The sequence below is a fragment of the Pan paniscus genome, chromosome 2 (genome assembly GCF_029289425.2).
Source record: "Pan paniscus chromosome 2, NHGRI_mPanPan1-v2.0_pri, whole genome shotgun sequence".
Taxonomy (NCBI): domain Eukaryota; kingdom Metazoa; phylum Chordata; class Mammalia; order Primates; family Hominidae; genus Pan; species Pan paniscus.
The window spans coordinates 105,270,286-105,293,121 of record NC_085926.1 but is presented as its reverse complement, the minus strand read 5'-3'; the positions used below and the strand labels follow the sequence as shown (position 1 = coordinate 105,293,121).

General features: G+C 36.2%; 1 long non-coding RNA gene across 1 annotated transcript in view; it reads right to left on the bottom strand.

Moving 5' to 3' along the window:
* LOC117979722 (uncharacterized) overlaps window positions 1–22,836 on the bottom strand; it is a 77,001-nt gene that overhangs the window by 8,585 nt on the left and 45,580 nt on the right. The window contains exon 2 of the long non-coding RNA XR_004670647.3: window positions 17,475–17,643. This is a non-coding gene — a long non-coding RNA (uncharacterized LOC117979722). The remainder of the gene's footprint in view (window positions 1–17,474; window positions 17,644–22,836) is intronic.

Sequence of the window (22,836 nt, the reverse complement as noted above, 5' to 3'; positions counted from 1 at the left end):
GAGGCTACTGCTCCTGCTCAGTACTCAGACCAGTCTGCTCAGAGATTTTTTTTTCCCCAGTTGGGGAGGCAATCTATAGGAACAGAGAGCTCTAAAACTCTCCCCACAGGGACTGATTTTATTTGAAACCGAGTATGGTAAAGTTCAAGCCTAAGGGTACTCTCAAAAACAATGGAGATGTTGGCGGAAAGCAGTTAAGAGGAGGTTGGTACATCTATGGGAGTAACAACCAAAACCACAGGCCAGCTAATTTAACAGAGACAGCTGGCAAGAGACAGTTAAGAGGAGCCCTCCAGGGGAACAAACCTCAAAAACTGTCCTCCAAAATATTCTATCCCTGAAAAGTGGTCCAAATTCAATTAGATCAGACTGTGGAACAATTTATGCCCAAGGGCATTGCCAAAAACAAGAGATCAATCAGCCAGCAGTCAATAGAGCAATCAGCAAGCAGTTAGTGGAGCCTAACAGCTCAGTGTGATACCAAAGGAGGCAGACAGCTTAACAGAGAGATCGGGACAGTCAAAGAAAGTTTCACTGAAATCACTGTCAAATCAGGGTGACTGCATGCATGCCCAAAGCTATGCCCTCTGAAAAGCAACATCAGAGGTTTCACACAGTAGGGGAAATAGACTTCACTAAAATTATCTATCTAAGCCATTAAAAAAATAAACAAGCAGGCAACAAGAAAAACAAGCTCCAGAGCGGGGAGAGGGGAACCAGTATCCAGTTTCTGCAATATATTGCCCAAATGTCCAGTTTTCAACAACAAGAAAGAATGAGACATGATAAGAAACAGGGAAATGTGACCCATACAAAGGAAGAAAAAGCAGATGAGAGAAACTGCCTGTGACCCAAGACAATAATACGGATCCATGTGACAAAACAACACTGGTAAAGGTAACGAAGCAATTATAAAACACAGTATACACGCATTTCTTTTATCTGATTTAAATGCAATTGTGTAAAAATATACATACAAATTGTATTGTTGGACCTATAACACATAGAAATGCAATATATTTGCCAATAACAGCATAAAGAAGGTGGGTGAGAGCAAAGATGTATTGGAGTAAAGAAGAGATACCAGATGGTAACTTGAATGCACAGGAACAAGTGAAGAGAACCAGAAATGATAAATAAGATCAATATAACAAATTGTATAAATAAATATATACTTGCTTTTTTTTTCTCAGCCTCTTTCATGGACAGAAAAGTATATAAAATAATAATTATAACAAAATAGTAACAGGTTTGAAACATATTGTAATATAACAACAATAGCTCAATAACGAGGAAGTGAGAGTAGACCTATATAGGAATAATATTTCTATATTTCACTGGAATTTAATTTGTTTAGGCTGGGCACAGTGGCTCACACCTGTAATCCCAACACCTTGGGAGGCCAACGCGGGCAGATCACCTGAGGTCAGGGATTCAAGACCAGCCTGGCCAGCATGGCAAAACCCTGTCTCTACTAAAAATACATAAATTAGCTGGGCATGGTGGTGGGTACGTTATCCCAGCTACTCGGGAGGCTGAGACAGGAGAATCGCTTGAACCCAGGAGGTGTAGGATGCAGTGAGCTGAGATTGTGCCACTGCACTCCAGCCTGGGTGACAGAATGAGACTCTGTCTCAAGATAATAATAATAATAATAATAATAATAATAATAATAAAGAAAATAAATTTGTATAACTCTAAACTTGATTCTGATAACTTATATGTTTATGGTAAGCCCTAGAACAACCACTAAGAAAGTAAGTGGGGAAAAAAGCGAGAAAAAAAATTAAATGTGAAGACTGAGGCAGAGATTGGAGTGATAAAGGTACAAGCCAATGAATGCCAAGAATTGTGGTGTTGGGGCTCGGAAAACAATACCCTAAAATGAAGGCCTCAGAAGCAAAAGTTTTTCTCTGACCTTCTGCACTCCTGTTTCTCAGTCCAATTCTCCCCTGAGGTTAACCATAGAAACTAGAATCCCTCTTCCCCAAAGCCATAAAACCTAAAAAGAGTACTCTCACTTTCCCTCTGCCTTTTGGTGCCAAAAGTGGCCATAAAGAAATTTTTATCTGCCTTATTTGACTGTGGGTCATAATACCCCTATGCCAGAGAGAGCCTTGCCCCACACCCAGAAGGCAGGGATGCGTGCTCAGAGAGGCCGAGAGGAATCTAGACAGACAGGCCTTGCTGGCTTCCCCGGTTTGGTCTATTAGCATTGGATCACACCCTTCTTTTCCAATCATATTTCTACACGGCTGTCCGTACTTTGTTGAACTTAAGCATAAAAATGGACAATTTCCCCTGTTCTTTAAGTCTTCATTCTGGAGGCTCCTATGTATACACATTAAATAAATTTGTATGCCTTTTCTCCAATTAATCTGACTTTGGTGAGCTGATTTTTCAGAGAAACTTTAGAGGGCCAAGGGGAGCTTCTCCCTTGAGAGAAGAGAAAAGATTCTGGCCGGGTGTGGTGGCTCACGCCTGTAATCCCAGTACTTTGGGAGGCCGAGGCAGGCGGATCACAAGGTCAAGAGATCGAGACCATCCTGGCCAACATGGCGAAACCCGTCTCTACTAAAAATACAAAAATTAGCTGGGCGTGGTGGTGAACACCTGTAGTCCTAGCTACTCGGGAGGCTGAGGCAGAGAACCGCTTGAACTCGGGAGGCGGAGGTTGCAGTGAGCCGAGATCGCACCACTGAATCCAGCCTGGCAACAGAGCGAGACTCCATCTCAAAAAAAAAAAAAAAAAAGGAGGGAAGATTCTTCCCTAGAGCCTTCAGAGCGAGCACAGGCCTGCTGACACCTTGATTTGGGGCTTCTAGCCTCCCAAAATATGAGAATGCATTTTTGTTTTATTTATTTTCATTATTGATTTTATTTTATTTTATTTTATTGAGTCAGGGTCTCACTATGACCCAGGCTGGAGTATGGTGACACATTCACAGCTTACTGCAGCCTCGACCTCCCAAGCTCAGGTGGTCCTCCCACCTCAGCCTGCTGAGTAGATAGAACTATAGGCACCTGTCACCACACTTGGCTAATTTTTGTATTTTTTGTGGAGGCGGGATTTCGCCAGGTTGCCCAGGCTAGTCTCAAACTCCTTACTTCAAGCGATACACCTGCCTCAGCCTCCCAAAGTCCTGGGATTATGGGTGTGAGCCACTGCGCCCGGCCATCTCTGTTGTTTTAAGCCATTCAGTTTGTGGTAATTTGTTACAGCAGCCCCAAGGAAACTAATAATACAGACATCTAAAACAGTTCTTGAGTATTTTGGGAAATGGGTGTTGGTATTATTTCTTAACACTTAGAAAGTGAAGAAAAGTCTCAGAAAAACTTACCCGTGATTATGAGTCCTTCCCTCCCCCCCATTCATATATTGAAATTCTAACCTTCAATACCTCAAAATGTGACCTTATCTTGATACAGGGTTGTTGCGAATGTAATTAGTTAAGATGAGGTCATACTGGACAGGATGGGTCCCTAATCTAGTCTGATGGGTTTCTTTATGAAAAGTGGACATTTGGACACAGACACACAGGGGAATCCCATGTGAACACGAGTTGTGCTGGCACAAGCCAAGCACCCACCACACGCTAGGAGTCCTGGCACAGACACTCCCGTCCCTCCCCTGGGGCCATCAGAGGGAGCAAGGCCCTGCCAACACCTCGATCTCGAGCTTCTAGCTCCAGAACTGTGAGACTGTAAATTTCTGTTATTTAAGCCACTCTGAGTACTTTGTTATGGCAGCTCTGGAAAACTGTAACACCCGTTATGCCATTTCCAAGTAACAACAACTGTTAATTTTTTGGTTTCTCTTCTTTCAGTTTCATATCTATAGAGATCAAAGTTTACTTATACACATACATACGTATATGTAATCTCCATTTAAATATTAGAGGCAGGTTCTTCTTAAGAACATTGTCCATGGCTGGGCGAGGTAGCTCACGCCTGTAATCCCAGCACTTTGGGAGGCCTAGGTGGGCAGATCACTTGAGGTGAGGAGATCAAGACCAGCCTGGCCAACATGGTGAAACCCCATCTCTACAAAAAATACACAAATTAGCCTGGTGTGGTGGCAGGCACCTGTAATCTCAGCTGCTCGGGAAGCTGAGGCAGGAGAATCACTTGAACCCAGGAGGAGGAGTTTGCAGTGAGCCGAGATCATGCCACTGCACTCCAGCCTTGACGACAGAGTGAGACTCTGTCTCAAAAAAAAAAAAGAACATTGTCTAAAATTTGGAAATAAAGCAGAAAGATAACTGTGTGACCTTTCAAACTCATACTGAAGACTAGGTAAAAAGCTGGTCTGAGTCATCTATCACACTAAGCAAAGGTAATTTGTTTGATTTACTATTTACTTTTGGTTACGGCCCAGATTCTATAAAGTACAGTCAACTTGGAGAAAATGGATAAATTGCAAATTACCTTTTTTTTTTTTTTTTGGTGGTGATTCAAATGATTTTGTCCTATAGAAAAAATAACCTCTGAGGGTTATGATTTCATTGCCCTGTACCTAAATTAGCAATCTTATTTCAGGTTTCTTCCTTTAGTAACTCTCTTTTTAATTTCTCATATCCTTTTTTGAAACAGGCTTACCATCCCTGCTGATTCATTAGTGAGTTCAAAACATCTTTGACATCTGTATACTATATACCCATATAAGAGCCATGTTTTTAATTTTTTGAAAATTATACTTTGACATGATTTAGATCAGTGGTTCTCAGACTTTCAGATTTCATAAAGAATAAAAATTATTAAAACAAAATAAAGTTGGATGCCAGTTTTAATTTTCCAAGTAATGTCCACTTAAAAATCACAAAATGGAAAACTATCCTCTACAAATACCACCATTTTATTATAGGCTGTGCAGGGCTTTTTAATACCAAAAGAGTGGAATAAAATGCAATATTAACCACATACTATTATGAAAGTTTACCCCATTCTACTTATTTTCCTCATTGCACTGCATTTTGGTAAGAACCTCAATGGCAGGCATAATTTAGCAAGACTGTGTATAAATGACTGGTTTCCTTTGTACTTGTGCAGCTTCTTTTATTCATTCACTCCAGGTCTTCACTGAGGTCTTTCTATGTTGCAAGAAATGCCTACTATGAGAGAAAGAGCACCAATTATATGCCAAGGAGCTATCTTCTATGTACAAACATGGTTCCTGATGTCCTGGAAAATATATTCTAGTGGAGGAAGATTGACAATGAATAATTACATAATTAAGTGATTATATAATCAAAATTTTGACCACATTATTATACCATTAAAATTTTGCTACATATTATAAGGAAAGAGCACACATTTAACAATGTGCATTGAGTTGCTTGTATGCCAGTCATTTCTCAGTGAAAACTACCACCCTGATAGAAGGACCTAACAAATTATTCTCAAAATTGCTTCTCCCAACAAAAGAAAGCCACTCTTTAAGGATTAAATGTGTGCCTGAAGGTAGCAGATAGTCAATAGTAGTTGACTTTGCCTTGCAGGGCTTCACAAAACCCTCAGAGAGAACAGGGACCTCTTACCTTCCCCTTCCTTCCTTCATCCCTAGAAGAAAGAAACTGGGCACTGATTAGCTTTCTCTAGAGAAAATAAAGTAAAATGAGGTAAGTTCATAAGTTAGTCTTTCTGAGAGACACAAAAGTGTGCTGTTCAGCTGATAATATTATTTAGTTAATTGACGCTAATTAGCTCGCAGTCCAACAGACTTAGGCCCCATGGCTATGAAGCAATTCTACAAGGAGGGGAGAAGAGTATTATCATGTGCAAATATCCCTTCTTACAAACTTTCTGGAGAAAAATTTTGACCTGATTGCATAAGTGTGGGCAACTTAGGCTTCAGGATAGTTTGTAAATATACAAGAAGAGAACAACAAACAGTTGAAACAATTCATGCTCTCCTATGCTGCGTTTGAAAGGTGATGGGGACAGGAAACCAAAACTCCTAAAAATTTCTTTAACAAATGCGGGGGTGAATAGAGAGAAAGACAAGGTAAGGTAGTTTGACTGAGAATTTGAGACTATTAAATTGGTTGAGAAACATAAAATAACTGACTCCCAGGAAGCAAAGCCTGTTACATATGCGACCAAAAAAGTGGTTGGGAGATTTCTCTTTGTTAGATAGTCAGGGAATACACTTCTATATTTGTGTATGAAGGCAATTTTCACAAAATAGGTTTGGCAGAGGAGTGGGGCAATAAATAATCTTCTCACTCTTCTACTATCACCAAGATTTATCTGTATTCCTCTGTAGACTTCATGGTTTGGGGATGACCTACACAAGTCAGGCTCAGTGAAGGTGAGGAATGAAAGCCTTTATACACTTTTGAAAAACCAAAAGAAACAGGTATTTAATTTATAGAAAACCAATCAGGTAAGATACTCTGAGGACAAGAGGCCCATTTTGCAACTCAGGGTAAGAAAAGATTGATGAAAAGTTTAGCAGTGTTAACTCTCTACTCTCCCCACCCCCAATAAACCACCAGAAAAGACTATCGATCAACCAAGACTGAATTTATTAGACTTACAGTAGTGAGAGAGGACACCGATTTGATAAAGTATTTATAGCTTCTCAAAATGGGGGTATTTATAGGGGGTAGTTATAGGTATTTATAGGTATTTAGGTATTTATATGGGATATTTCAAGCTGAGTCGTGAAAAGTAGGTAACTTGGTGTTGGGCAGAGTTTATGATATGGTAACTTTGGCTTGATAAGCACAGCAAGATGAGGTACTTGAAGAGAGTCTTGAAAAACAAATTGTTAGTCTTGCTAAATAAGCTGTTAAGTTGGTTCACAGTTTTATTGTCTTGATGATGAGTATTTCCTAGAGTAAGATGAAGTCGTTATTTTTACTTGCCTCAGTATGGTTTCACATAAGAATAGGAAAATATGCCCAGTCCCAGTAGTGTTTAACAGAAGGCCTCGGAACTATGTTGGTTTCAGTTCTCAGGAGTCTTTTTCATTTTTCTCCAGCCTAAGCTACAGAATAGAGGATTATCAACTAGGGACATGATCAATCCAGATTTATATCACTGTTTGATATGTTGTGGTTATATGAAGGGTTTCTGATGATAGTCACCCCATCCATTATTAATAACAGATTTTTTTAATTGTTCATTTTGTTGGAAGATCATGTTTGGATCATTTTATGGAACAACTACTGCATAGCAGAATTTAAGACTCTGGAGAGCACACATTTGAGAGTGGCAATATAATTTATATAATTTCTTTCTTTTTTTTTTTTTTTTTTTTTTTGAGATGAAGTCTCACTCTGTTGCCCAAGCTGGAGTGTAGTGGCACAATCTTGGCTCACTGCAAACTCCACCTCCCAGGTTCAAGCGATTCTCCGGCCTCAGCCTCCCGGTAGCTGGGATTACAGGTACGTGCCACCATGTCTGGCTAATTTTTGTGTTTTTAGTAGAGACAGGGTTTCACTATGTTGGCCAGGCTGGTCTTGAACTCCTGACCTCATGATCCTCCTGCCTCGGCCTCCCAAAGTTCTGGGAATACAGGCGTGAGCCACCGTGCCTGGCCCAACATAGATAATTTCTATGAGAAATATTATGATATGAACTTGTAGTCACTTTTAAGGCAGAAGCCAAGAGTGACAACATTTTATCCCCAATGTGAAGAGGCCACACAAGCAGATAGAGAGTATTAGCCAAATTACATAATTTCACTATTTTTATGTTTGCCACCCAGATAATTTTAGCAACATTAAAGATCCAAAAGAGGTCTGTAATAATGCAGGTACAGCATTCTTTCCCTAAGTCAGCACACATCCTACCTCGAAAGACTTCTGTTTTGAACCATCACCACACCTGTGAACCTCTTAGGTGAGAAGTTCTACAGCTGTAGCAATGTTGCCATTCTCTCGCTGTTCTCTGTACCATTGTCTGTAGAATCCTGCCTACTTGTCAAGTCTCATGGAAAGTGTGAAATGAAGAAGAAAGCAGTCTGAAATGTTCTTTCAGGGGTTGCTTTTAAAATGTAAACCAAAGTTCAGCATTTTTGAATTGAATTATCTAAATGTCTTTTTTTCTTAGAAGGGAAGTCTGCAGGTCAAAATGGAGGCGGGGTGATACTAAGAACTCTCCTGAAGGCAGACCTCAGTTTACTCACATTATAGATCCCTGTTCAATTTACAGATCGCAGATCGCAGTCAATAGTCTTTTGTGCTTCAAATACTCATACGGGGATGTCAAATAGAATTGGCCTGGCATAAGGTCTATCACCTAGTGCTAGGCCAATTCTATCTGACATCCCCATATGAGCATTTCCACTGAAAGCAGATCATTGGGTAATCCCTCACAACTAGTATTGGATTTGAAGCACAAAAGACTATTGACTGCAATCTGTAAATTGGACAGGGATGGGGGTTTAGCTTAACTAATGCACCTTTCTTGCAAGGTCTGTAAAAGTTAGGCAATGTTTTAAATATACCCCAACTGTTCCCTGGCTTTTTCTACATTCTATTTCTGTAAGGGTTGATTGCAAAGGCTAGCTCTTCTGTGTATTTTTTTCCTACAGAAGAAGAAACACCTCATTTATAGGTTTGACATAGCAGAGACTTTAGGTTTCTTGACTCTCTGGTCTGTTATGGTTTTTGTCATCTAAATAAGTTGATTGGTGGAAACCAACTTATTTATAACAAGGAAAAGGTATCAAATAAAGCTGGATGGCACCCAGATAAAAATGAGTACAAATCCAAAGGTCAGTTTGATTGTATTCTTTAGCCAAATTGCAATAAAACTGCTGGCAGGTATTGGAATCAGGCCAAGAAGTATGTAAACATGCCGAAATATTATTAAGGATGGGAACCATACAGATATTATGTTTAAGAAATAATAACTTTCTGTTAGCAATCAGAAACTTTAACAAAGAGGAGAGAAAATAGCTAGGTAAATAAAGAATGACATATTGCAGATTAAAGCATGGGAATCACTGGTTCTGGTCATCTGGATCTTCTTCATAGATCTTGAATGGAAGTTGTCTACTATTCACAGTTGTTTCCATGATCTGATGGTCTTAATTTGAAGCTGTTTCCACCCTCAAAATCTATGCTTTTGGAGAATTCCTAAGTTCCTAAGGATCCTCAGCTTGAAGTCCTGCTAAGACCATCCTTTCAGTGATTCACGGATGAATTATATTTCTTTAATTGAGAGATATAGATCTTAGAGTCCACACCTTACAGTTTTTCTTTTGTATTATGTATTAATAGGATCTGAAAATATCATTTTCATCAAGCCTCAAGGACACTTTTTTTCCTGTGATGTCTCTTTCGAAATCTAAATCCTCTGGACATATAGCGAAGCAAAATTCTCTTTTAGGTATAATACACAACACAAGTATAAGGATATAGTCAATAATAACTCTGGGAGTAAGAACACATTATGAACAGTGAAGACATTGACAAACCTCCGGGACCTTTGATTTGTGCTATAAAGTATACTATGATCAGCCCTGATTAACGTAAGTATTGGAATCAAGTAACCTAGATATCAAATATTTTAAACAATTATTATACCAGTCTGTGTACATGAACAATAGCATGCTTATTTTAACATAAAAATGTGTATAATATTAAAATGTTTTGTTACTTAAGATAGGAAGTCTAAACTTTTGTGATATGTCCATTTTTTGTTAAGTTGAAAAAATAAAAGATCTCTCTTCATTTTTGACGTAAAAACATCTGGAGAATGCTAAATAAACCTAATTATCTCCATTATTTTTACTTTATGAGGTAAAGGAGCAGAATTTTGTGTTACCTGGTGGAAATTCCAGGAAATCTAAAAATAATGTCAGCATAAAAGACATCTTAACAGTTTGAATGATCTGAATTTATGGACTGAATTCAGAAAATCATAAATTAAAATTGTCTTTAAGAAGAAAAAACATTTAAATACAAGTCCTAGTTTTAAGCAATATTTTGAAGATATACAATGATATATGACTTTTAGTAACTTATTTTTTCTAAGAAAATAAGAAAACTTTTATCAAAACAAATGAGGAATATGTCAAAAACTTAGAGAGATATCTTGGTGATAAAAAAGTTATTATTGAGCAAAGAACAGCTGAAAATTTCACAAATTTGGTGATGGAAAATAAATGGACAGATCTAAGAAGCTCAGCAAGTTCCAAGCAGAATAAACTTAAGAAAAATCTTCCAAACACATTATAATTGAACTGCTGAAAACCAACTATGAAAAAGAAAATTGTTGAAAAGAATCATTGAAAAATGTCAATGGACTGGGCATGGTGGCTCAGCTCATAATCCCAGCATTCTGGGAGGCTGAGGCAGGAGGATCACTTAAAGCTAGGAGTTCGAGGCCAGCCTGGGCAACAAAGTGAGACTCCATCTTTACATTTTTTTTTTAATAGCCAGGCATGGCAGTGCCCTTCTGAAGTCCCGGCTATTCAGGAGGCTGAGGCAAGAAGGCTTGAGTCCGGGAGTTTGAGGCTGCAGTCAGCTATGATTGCTCCACGGCACTCCAGCCTGAACAGAGTGAGATCCTGTCTCTAAGAAAAAAAAAAATAAGATAAAGAAAAAGAAAAGTGTCAGTGATTTGAATAATTGAAGATTTCTCATCAGAAACTATGGAGATTAGAAGATAGTGTAATAACATTTTTCAAGTGCTTAAAGAAAAAAAACTGTCAACCCCAAATTCTATTGCCAGTGAAAAAATTCTTCAGGAGTGAAGGCAAATAATACATTCTCACATGAAGGAAAACAGAGAGTTTATTGCTATAAGATCCTGCCTTAAAAGAAATGCTAAAAGAAGTTCTTCAGGTGGAAGGAATTATAACAGAGTAAAAATAGGAACTTTATGAGTTAAGGAAAAGCAACTGAAATGATATCTGTATTATTTTCCTAGAACTGCCATAATCAATTACCACATAATTGGTGGCTTAAAACAACAGAAATTTATCCCTTCACAGTTCTGAAAGCCAGAAGGTGTGGCAGGACTGTGCAGTCTCCAAAGCTCGGGGGAAGAATCCTTCCTTGCCTCTTCCAGCTTCTGGGACTGTCAGTGTTCCTTGGCTTCCTTGACTGCATCATTCTAGTTTCTGTGGTCACATTGCTGCCTTCTCTTCATGGCTGTGTTTTCTTTTCTGTCTCTTATAAGGACACTTATCATTGAATTTAGGACCCATTTGGGCAGTCCAGGATGACCTCATCTTGAGATCCTTAACTTATTTATATCTTCAAGGACCCCTTTTCCAAAGAAGGTCACGTTCACCCATATCAGGGGTTAGGACAGGGACATATTTTGAGGGGGACAGCATGTAATCCATTACCCATAGTAAGTCTATAGGTTACTTTTGGGATTTTATGTACTCTTAGTCCATTTTGGCTGCTATAACAAAATACCATAGACTGGGTAGCTTATAAACAACAGAAATTTATTTCTCAATTCTGAAGGCCTGGAAGTCCAATATTAAAGTGCTCGCATAGCTGGCATCCAGTGAGGACCCATCCCTCATAGGCAGCACTGTACCTCTGTATCCTCACATGATGGAAGGGGCAAGGCAGCTCCCTATGACCTCTTTCATAAGGGCACTAATCCCATTAGCCCTCATGCCTAATTACCTCCCCAAAGGCTCCATCTCTTAATACCATTGCCTTGGGGATTAGGATTTCAGCATACAAATTCCCTACATATGAACACATATGTAGTTCATAGCACGTACTTAAAATACATCTATATCTAACCACCATCTCTCTATATATATTTCTATTGAAATTGAAAATTATAACATTGTGAGATGGAATTTTCTATGCAATTTTTTCTATGCATTAGATGTAATATATGTCACAACTACAATATGGGGGAGGTAAAAGTAGTTATGGATTGTAAAGTTTCAATAGTTTGTCTGAAAGGGTAAAATATTGACTCTCAGTTTACATTTTAGGTAATAATTCAAAAGAAGGTAAGTATGTATACTATAATGCCTAGAATAACTATTCGTGTGTGTGTGTGTGTGTGTGTATGAAGAGGTATAGTAAAACACCAACAGATAAAAAAATTCATGTAATCCAAGAGAAAAGAAAAAAGGGCAAAAAGAGAACCAGAAGAATAAAAGAAAAAAGAAGGGCTATTAAACAACTAATAATGAAATATAGACCTAAATCCAGCCATATAAATAATTACATTAAATGTAAAAGTTTTTGTATTAAAAACAGGGATTGTCACATTGATGATAAAACCAGGACATAACTATATGCTGTCTACAAAAACACCACTTGAAATATAATGATATAGATAGGTTAAAAGCAAAAGCCTGAAAAATGACATACCATGCAAACACTAATACAAAAAGCTGGAGTGCTTATATTAATATCAGACAGAATAGGCTTCAGAACATGGAAAACTACCAGGAAGAAAGAAGCACTTTAAACAATGATATAAGGCTCAATTCATCAATGAGACATTACTATCTTAATTGTGTATGCATTTAATAACAACTTTAAAAGCTCTGTTTTACCTAATACAGGCAGTAACAGAACTGAAAAGAGATATAGACAAATCCACAATTATAGACTTTAACCTTCCTCTTTCAGTAATTATTTAAAAAGTATGTAGAAAATCACCAAGGACATAAAAGACTGGAACAACACTACCAAGATGTTTAATCTAATTATCATTATGGAACACTTTAATCAACAACAGAATACATATTTTTAAGTGCACATGAAATATACACCAAGATAGTCCATGTTTTGAGTCACCAAAAATTTATTAAATTAAAATAAATGAAATCACACAAACCATAGCCTATGACCATAAATTGATAAAAAAAAATCAACATAAGAAAGTTACCTGAAAAAAACTCTATATCTTTGTAAATTAAATGGCATAGTCCTATAGATTACATGAGTCAAAGAGGAAGTCTCAAAGAAAATCAGAAAGTATTTTGAAAATAAAAATATACTAAAATTTGTGGAATGCAGTTAAAACAGTCCTCAGAGGGAAATTTATAGCACTAAAAGCCTTATACTGAAAAAAAAGATAAATCAATAAGGTTAGCTTTCATATTAATAAACTAGAAAATAAGTGCAAACTACACCAAAAGCAAGCAGAAGGAAGAAAATAATAAAAATGACAGTGGACATCAAGTAAATTGAACACATAACAACAGTAGAGGAGAAACAATAAATAATACCTTGGAAAGATAAATAAACTGATAAATTTTTAAGAAGACTGATGAAGAACAAAAAAGAGAAGACACAAGGCCAGGCTCATGCCTGTAATCCCAGCATTTTGGGAGGCCAAGGCAGGTGGATCACCTGAGGTCAGGAGTTCGAGACCAGCCTGGCCAACATGGTAAAACCCCATCTCTACTAAAAATACAAAAATTAGCTGGGCATGGTGGTGTACATCTGTAATCCCAGTTACCTGAGAGGCTGAGGCAGGAGAATTGCTTGAACCTGGGAGGTGGAGGTTGCAGTGAGCCGAGATTGCACCACTGCACTCCAGCCTGGGCAACAGAGTAAGACTCTGTCTCAAAAAAAAAAAAAAAAAAAAAAAAAAGAGAGAGAAGACACAAAATACTAATATTAGTTATGAGAGAAGAGATATTACTATAGACCCCACAGACATTAAAAGCATAATAAGAGATTACTATGAACAACTCCATGCACATGCATTTGACAACTTAGATAAAATGGACTGATTTCTTGAAAGATTTAAAGAAAAAGAAATAGAGAACTCAAGAGTCCCATATCTATTTTAAAATTGAATTCTTTGTTTAAAATGGTCCAAAAAAAACCCTCCAGGCCCAGATGATTTTATTGATGAAATCCCAAACATTTCTGGAAGAAATAATGCCAATTTTGTACAATTTCTTTCACAAAATAGAACTATTTCTTAATGTATTTTATGTAGCCAGCATTGCTCTGACACCAAAACCAGACAAAGATAGTACAAGAATGGAAAATTGTAGACCAATATCTCTCATAAAAGCACACTAAAAAATCCTCAATAAAATAATAATGTAATAAAAAATTGGATCCAGGAAATTAAATGACATGGTTCTATAGATTATATGGGTCAAAAAGAAAATCTCAAAGAAAATCAGAAAGTATTTTGAAAGTAAAAATATAACATACTAAAATTCATGGGATGCAGTTAAAGCAGTCCTTAGAGGGAAATTTATAGCACTAAAATCCTTACACTGGAAAACAAAAATATAAATCAAGAAGAAGAACCTTCACATTAATAAACTAGAAAATAAGTGCAGACCACCGCAAAAGCAAACAGAAGGAAGAAAATAATAAAAATGAGAGCAGACATCAAATAAATTACACACATAAAAACATAGAGGAGAACCAATATAAAAGAATAATATTTAAAAACCCTCAACAACCGTACATCATAAGTAAGTAGAGTTTATTTGGGGAAATGCAAGTCTGGTTCACCATTCAAAAATCTTCAGTGTAATTCACCATACTAATAGACTTAAGAAAAACCATGTGGTCATATCAATAGATGCAGAGAAGGCATTTGATAAAATTCAATGTCCATTTAAGATAAAAATTTCCTCACAAACTAGAAGGAGGATGGAACCTTTGCAACATAATAATGCTCATCTTCAAAAATCCCCTAGAACTAACATCATATCTAAAGTGAAAGACAAAATGTTTATCATCTAAAATCAGGAACAAGGCAAAGACATCCACTCTCATCACTTCTATTCAATGTTTTATTGGAAGTTCTAGTTGGTGAAATAAGTTCTAGTTGGTGAAATAAACTAAGGGAAAAAAAGGCATAAAATCAGAAAAGAAGAAATAAAATAATACATATTAACAGAGAGCATGATTGTTTACACAGAAAATCCTAAAGAATTAATTTTAAAAATCCAAGAACTAATTCACTAGCAAGGAACAACTAGAAATCAAAGTTTTAAAATCAGGATCATTTTTCAAAAGACTGAAAATTTACCTAGGTATAATCTAACAAAATATTTTTAGGATCTATCTGCTAGAAGTCTCTAAACACTGATGAACAATATCAATGAAAATCCCAATAAATGTAGAAATACAGTGTATTTATAGTTGAAAAACTCAACATTGGCAAAATGCCAATTCTCTCCAACTTTACCTATAGATTTAATGTACTCCCATTTAAAATCCCAGGAGGATTTTTTGGTGGCTATAGATAAACTCTTTATAAAATTTACATGAAAGTGCAAAGAAACTAGAATGGCCAAAATTATTTTGTATGAAAACAAAGTTGGAAAACTCACACTACCCAGTTTTAAGATTCACTATAAGGTCAGAGTTGTCAAGATCTTGTGGTATTGGCAAAAGGATCAATAGAACAGTACCAGTGGATCAGTATCTGGATTCTAGACATAAACTCACATTTTACTTACCATATGCTCAATTAATTTTTTATAGAGGTGCAAAGGCAATTCAATGGGAAAAGTATAGCCTTGACAAATGGTACTAGAACAATTGGACATTCATATGCCAATAAAATGATCATCCACTCTTACCTGACATCATGTACTAAAATTTAACTCATAAAAATAAAAGGTAAAAATATAAAAATTTTAAAAGAAAACAGGAGGAAATCATTGTGACCTCAGGTTAGGCAAAGAATTCTTAGATATTACACCAAAAGCATGAGTCATAAAAGAGAAATCAATATATTGAACCTCATAAAAATTTAAAACATTTGCTCTGTATTCTTTTTTAAGAGAGTGAAAAGACAAGCCACAGATAGGGAGGAAATAATTTAAAATCATATATCCAACAAAGAACTTGAGTTCAGAATATTCAAAGAATTCTCAAAACTCAACAATAAGAAAACAACCCAACTGAAAAAAAAGTCAAAAGATTTAAAGAGACACTTTATCAAAGAAAAAATATGATTGTCAAATAAGTGCATCAAATATGCTCAACATCATTAGTCATTAGGGAACTCCACATGAAAACCAAAATGAGATACCACCACCCACCTATTAGAATGACTTTTTTTTAATGACAATATCAATGCTGGCAAATATGTGGAGCAATTGAAACTCCTATAAATTGCTGGTGGAAATGCAAAATGAAATAGCTACTTTAGAAATGTTTGGCAGTTAAACATACACTTATCATATAACCCAGGAATCTGATTCCTAGGTATTAACTCTAGAGAAATAAAAATTTATATTCACACAAAAACCTGGACTTGAATGTTTATAACAGAACAGCGTTATTCATATTGCCCAAAAATGGAAACAGACTAAAAGTTCTTCGGTGGGTAAATGGATAAACAACCCATGAAATACTTCTCAGCAATAAAAAGAAACAAATTATTGGTACATGCAACAACATGATTGAATCTCAAATGCATTTACTAAGTTAAAGAAGTAAATCTTAAAAGGCTAAATATGGATGACATTCTAAAAACGGCAAAAATAGAGGGAAAGAAGATCAGTGGTTGCAAGGCTTAGGCCTGAGGGGAGAGTTTGACTATCTACTGAGCAGGAAAAGAGACATTTTGGGGAAGATGTGGAATTGTTCTATAACCTATTTGTGATGAAGCTTAGGAGAATCTGTGCATGTGTTACACTCATAGAACCATACAGAAAAATGGAACTTTACTTTAAAAATTGAATTGGAAGAGTAATATAGAGATTAAAGTACATAAATATATTTTTATGTATAAGTAAATGTATAAATGTCTGCATAGTCGATTTTATTAATTACCACCTTTAACAAAATTAACCAACTTTTATTTTTCCAGACACAAGAGAAAACTAGAAGATAGGTAACCAAGATCAATAAAACTATTTTTATGAGCATATATGTTATTTTACTTAAATAAATTTTAAGATGGCAAAGTAAGTGCATTTAATATAATTTAAGGACATTTGTACATCTCCTTAATCTGTAGTGATTTTATGTATAAAGGTAAAAGAAATTTAAAATCATATCTAATAATCAAAGTTTTCTGTTTTTTCTTATAGAAAAAGTATATATCCAAAGATTATTTATTAAATAAAACAATTTAACATTAGTTTAACATCTTAGAGTGACTAAATATCTGGAAAGTACAATTTAAGTCAGAAGATTAAATCCTGTGATTTGTAGTATTAGAAAAGTTCACAAGATTATACTCTTTGAAAAACGTGTCAAGACAATTTCATTTAAGTTATTTATATATACACATATATATGTATGTACGTGTTTGTGTATATATATATATATATATTTTATCTTATCTTAAAAATTTTCCAGACAGAATTATATCTTCCAAGATCCAAGATACTAATGGAAGACATTTTAAAAATAGAAATTATTGGAAATTAAGCCCAAGTGTAGTGTTAATAAAAAATTTTGCAAGCATTATTTTTTACATGATGACAGAACCAAGAAAAAGACATAGAGTTGTTTTTATTGTAAAATTAAATCACTCTAATTTTGTCCAAAGGCTCATCTATCCTCAATGTAAACTCACATGTTACTTACCATATGGTCAATTAATTTTTTATAGAGGTGCAAAGGCAGTCCAATGGGAACATTTTTAAGATTCTTGAGTTTATTCTAAACTCTCAGTGTCTAGCTTTTCTTCTCATTTGGAATCCAAGGTCATTAACCACATTTGCAGTTAAATTTCTTCTCTGAGTTAGTGTTTTATCTGGGAAAACATACAAAAGAAACACAGTTTAATATTTCTCTTTCTTTTTGACTTTCTTGACTATTTATCTGGAGTAGATGCTCTTAGAGTGTGTACATTAGTATGGAACCATTTTTAAATAATCAGTGAATCTCCAAAGTTTCCTAAGAGTAGGGAGAAGGAGAAAGAAAGGAAGAAAAAACAAAAACAAAAAAATACAAATAGCTGGCATCAGATACATATATTATTAACATTGTAAAGGCTCATTATCTCCCCTCTGCAAGGAAGCGGTGCTATGGTTTGAATGTTTGTCCCCTCCAAACCTCATGTTGAAATTTGATCCTCAATGTTGGAAGTGGAGCTTACATGGGTGGAGGTGTTTGGGTCACATGGGTGGATGGACAGATTAATGCCCTCTCTTCAGAGGTGAGTGAGTTCTCAGTGTGTTAGTTCCCCTGAGAGCTGTTTGTTAAAAAGAGCCTGGCACCTCCCATGTCTCTCTGGCTTCCCCTCTCACCATGTGATCTCTGTATACCCTGGCTCCCCTTCTGTCTTCCATCATGAGTGGAAGCAGCCTGAGGCCCTCACCAGATGCAGATGCAATCTTGAACTTTCCAGCCACCAGAATCATAAGTCAAGTAAACCTTTTTTCTTTATAAATTAATTACCCATTCTTGGATATTCTTTATAGCATTACAAAACAGACTATGACAGGGTGTTTTAATCCATTCAAGCTACTATGATAGAATACCATAGACTAGATCGCTTAAACAACAGATGTTTATTTCTCACTGTTCTGGAGACTGGAAAGTCCAAAATAAAATTGTCAAAAGATTTGATGTCCTGTGTGTTAGTCCAAACTGCACAATTTTGTAAGTCCCTCGCCATTTCCCAGACCTTGGTCAAAGTAAAACATTCTGTGGGGATTCAGGCCATGAGAAACAGCCTGCCCAGCCACCGGACTTTCTTATCATATTCTCCTGAGAGAAAGTGCAAGGAACATCATATTCTGCCAGAATAAGGGCCAAACTGCCTCATCAAGAGAACATATTATTGACATTTTCCCAGGCAGCAGGCCGTGTTCCCCAGACCCCTCCTGCCCAGGCCTATAATTGCTCCAGCCTGTAAGCAGTGGCGGGCAATGGCATTAAGCTGGTCCCCTACCTCTGCAGGTCTTATGCTGGACATAGAGCCTGGATTTGCTGTAGAGGCACCACTTTCTCTCTCTGTGTCTTTCTTTAACCTTTGCCTTCCCTTCAAAACCTAACACTGTGAGGGTCTGCTTCCTGGTTCATAGATGGCACCTTTTTGCTCCATCCTCAAATAGTGGAAAAGGAATAAAGTAGCTCTCTGGAGTCTTTTTTATGAGGGCACTAACTCCGTTCATGGGTGCTCCACCCTCATAACCTAATCACTTCCTAAAGGTCCCACCTCCTAATATCATCACATAGAGGGTTAGGATTTCAACACATGAATTTTGGGGAGACACAAATATTCAGGCCCTAAGAGAGGGCAAAGACATAGATGTAGGAAAACTCATTTTTCACACACGTATATGTGCACATACACAGGATTAGGTGAGAGGAGAGAGAGAGCATGTGAGAGGAAATAAGCCAGTTTAAACAGTAACTCAGGCCCTTGACAATTCTATCAAATTTATAACTTAAAATGATACTTCTTAATTCCCTGAAGTACAAAAGCAAAGATAAGTTTTCTCCTTCTTTATGGAAGTTATCTCTCTTTTAGATTGACAAGACAGAGAATCTCCTCATGAGGGTTTCTTCCTTTTTTCTTTGAATGTACCTCTCAAATGAATAATCTTATTCATGTCAAAATTTTCCCCAAATGGCCACTAAATATCAAAGTGTCCCTGGTGGAATTATGCCAGTTAGAGAGAAATGCACATGAAATAAAACAGGAAGGGAGGAGGTATTCTACCTGGTAGGCAAACAGAGTGAGAAGATCCTATTAGGATTGCAGGGGTTACTACGAATGATGCTTGTGCAAACCTCTGATCTCTAGAAACTGACCAAAGATTATTTATCACCAGTTGGGATCCAGAGAACTTTCCCCTTCTGAGCAGCAAAACCAAATAAAGCAGTTCTCAGGATACAAAGACAAGACTGAGGAAGATCCTAATAAGGTGTTGCAAGGTGACACAGGACAAACTTTGTCCCAAGGAAATTGATCTGACAAGAACTTCTGGACTTGTCAGTTCTTAGGGCTGACTGGTCTATCCTCTTTCTATTGACTTTGGCTTGCTAGACTCAAGCAGAAAGTGACAAGGGAAGAGAAGGATACAAACAGAAGCAAGTTTCCAAGTACAAGGTTTATATCAGGAAGAGCCAATCAAAGATCATATCTGGAGGACTGCTGCAAAGTTGTGATAAATGACCAAATAGTATTTTTATAGAAGGTGGAATGAATGACAGACTAAAGATTTCAGCTGATTAAAGAAATTATGGAGTGCATCATTCTCAGTTTATATTGAACTGGGGTTCCTGAGAAATTCCTCCTTATAAATTTACATGGAAATTATAATTTTTACTAGTTGATTTCAGTTAATTAGCCTACTGAATAATTTGATTCTTCACCTCACTAAAAGATTATAGAGCACAAGAATACCATTTACAAAATACTTTAAAAGTGGGGATATAAACACAAATAAGGTCTTGTACCAACCTTGAAGGGATTTTCAGTCTAGGTAAAAACCATTTAAAATAAAAAGAGGGCATCCTTGTTTTATTCCTGTATTTAAGAGAATGTGTCTTTCAGTGTTTAAAATAATGTTTACTGCTGGTTTATGATAAATACTTTAAAAAATCACATTATGGGAATGTTTTCCAATTTTCATTTCCTAAGAGATTTTTGTCAGGAATGTAGTTGAATTTTATTAAGTGTCTTTTCTGTATCTCTTGATATAATCATGTGATTTTCAGCTTTAATAAACGTCTTAATATTGAACTGCTCTTGTGTTACTGATATAAAACAAACTTGCTTTCATATTTCTTTATTACACTTCTGGAATAATTTTATAACATTTTATTTAGGATTTTGGCATCTATATTTATAGGTGCTATTTCAAGTTTCATTAGGATAGCTCAAATAGAGCTTGGAATTGGTTTAAAGAGCAAATAAGAATTCCTTGTTTCAGAAGTGTTTGATGGAGCCTTTCTCTAAAATCATCTAGTACTCTTGCCCTTCTGGGTGAAAAATCTTTCTATTTTTTTCTTACCAATTTGATTCATTCAACGACTCCACATCTATGTGCTGAATGGCTCTATCCAATAACTCGGTGAGGTAGTCCATGCAGGAGTAATTACCATGGTGGGCAGTATACTATGCTCCTACTTTCTGCCTATTTGGATCTAAGGATCAGTTCAGATTTCTTACCTCCTCTTGAATTAGTTTGGTAATTTTTGGTTTCTTAGTGTTTATGTGTTTAATCTGGGTTTTCAAATTTATTATCATAGGATATACGTTGTAGTCTCTTAAAAATTTTAAATTTCTCTCAATTTCCCCGTATATTTGTAAGAGTCAACTGTTTAATATTTTTCCCTTTTTATTTTTGGTCAGAAAGAAGATCTAAAAAGATGAATTGTTTTAAAAGAGTTAATGTATACATAGTATTTCCAATCTGTTCTGTTTTCTTCATATTGTTTTATTTAACCCTCACAAAACCATATGAGGTGGAGCTAAACTGAAAACCTGTGCCCTTTTAAGAAGCCTATGCCAATTTTCTGTAATTGGTATATTGAAATCTTCATCTCAGTATCTTGCTATTATTTCTTTTCGCTGAAGGAATATTTTTATTCCTTCCATTAAAATTTTTTAAGTATTCACTGTCTCTGCAAGAAATAATCACTAGGGTGAAAAAATGAGAATACTACCATCACCATGGAGAAAAAAATAAGTGATTTTAAAAAAGAGTACCTCTTGCTGACTACTCAAAGCAGGCACAAATGTTTATTTGTTATATGACTAAACATTCCAAAAGCTTTTACCAAAAAAAGGTAGGAAAAAGTAGATATACAGGGATTATAAATATTACAAATCTGCTTGGGTAGACAAGAAACAGAAGATAATATTTTAAAATATTTCTACTGGGGAAGAGGTTCTAGAATTGAATTTATGTAGGTACAGAGGGCAGAATTAAATTTTAAAAAGTTTATTAGAAAGGAGATTTTGAATAAGTGTGAGGAAGAACTTTCTAGTAATTGTAGCTTCTAACCATGGATGAGAAGGGCTGTCTTACAGTGTAATGGATTTCCTCCCCACATAGGGTGACCATATAAAAATTTGAGAATAAAATGGCATGCTTATAATTATAATTACATAATTCTTGAAGTAATAACTGATTGCTAAATTGATTGTCTTTTATTTGTAAACATATAAATTCTATTCAAAAACTATTTAAAAATAAAATAGCAAGATATCATCATAATTTTAAAAATTCCATTGCTTTAAAATAAAGAAGTAATGAAAGGAAATGCACACAAACACTGTCTTGGTGTTTGCTGCCCTGTCAGCTTACTGGTGGCCCATCCAGTGGAGCATGGCCGATGTGGTGGTTCTTACTACAGGCCTTGCCACAGCTAACAGGATACCTGAAACTGTCAGCTCACCAGTCGGTGGAGTCTTTGAGAAATAGGGAAAATTATAGGGTAAATTAAGATGAGATGTGCAGGGGAAATAAAGACAGAGATGTCCTAAACTATAGGTATTTTGTTTGTTTGTTTGTTTGTTTGTTTGGAGATGGAGTCTCACTCCTTTTGTATTTTAAAGCAATATTTTTAAAGTACTTATATGAATTATCTGTATATTAAAATTATATAAGCAGGAATTTTTTTTCTTGGTACTTATTTGGGTACTATAGTCAATAACCTATAGGGGCCAGGTGCAGTGGCTCATGCCCGTAATCCCAGCACTTTGAGAGGCTGAGGTGGGCAGATAACTTGAGGTCAGGAATTTGAGACCAGCCTGGCCAACAGTGGTGAAACCCTGTGTCTACTAAAAATACAAAAATTAGCTGGGCATGGTGGCATGTGCCTGTAATCCCAGCTACTCGGGAGGCTGAGGCAGGAGAATCACTTGAACCCGGGAGGTGAAGGTTGCAGTCAGCCGAGATCAGGCCACTACACTGCAGCCTAGGTGACAGAGCGAGACTCCGTCTCCAAAACAAAAACAACAACAACAACACAATTACCTATGGGT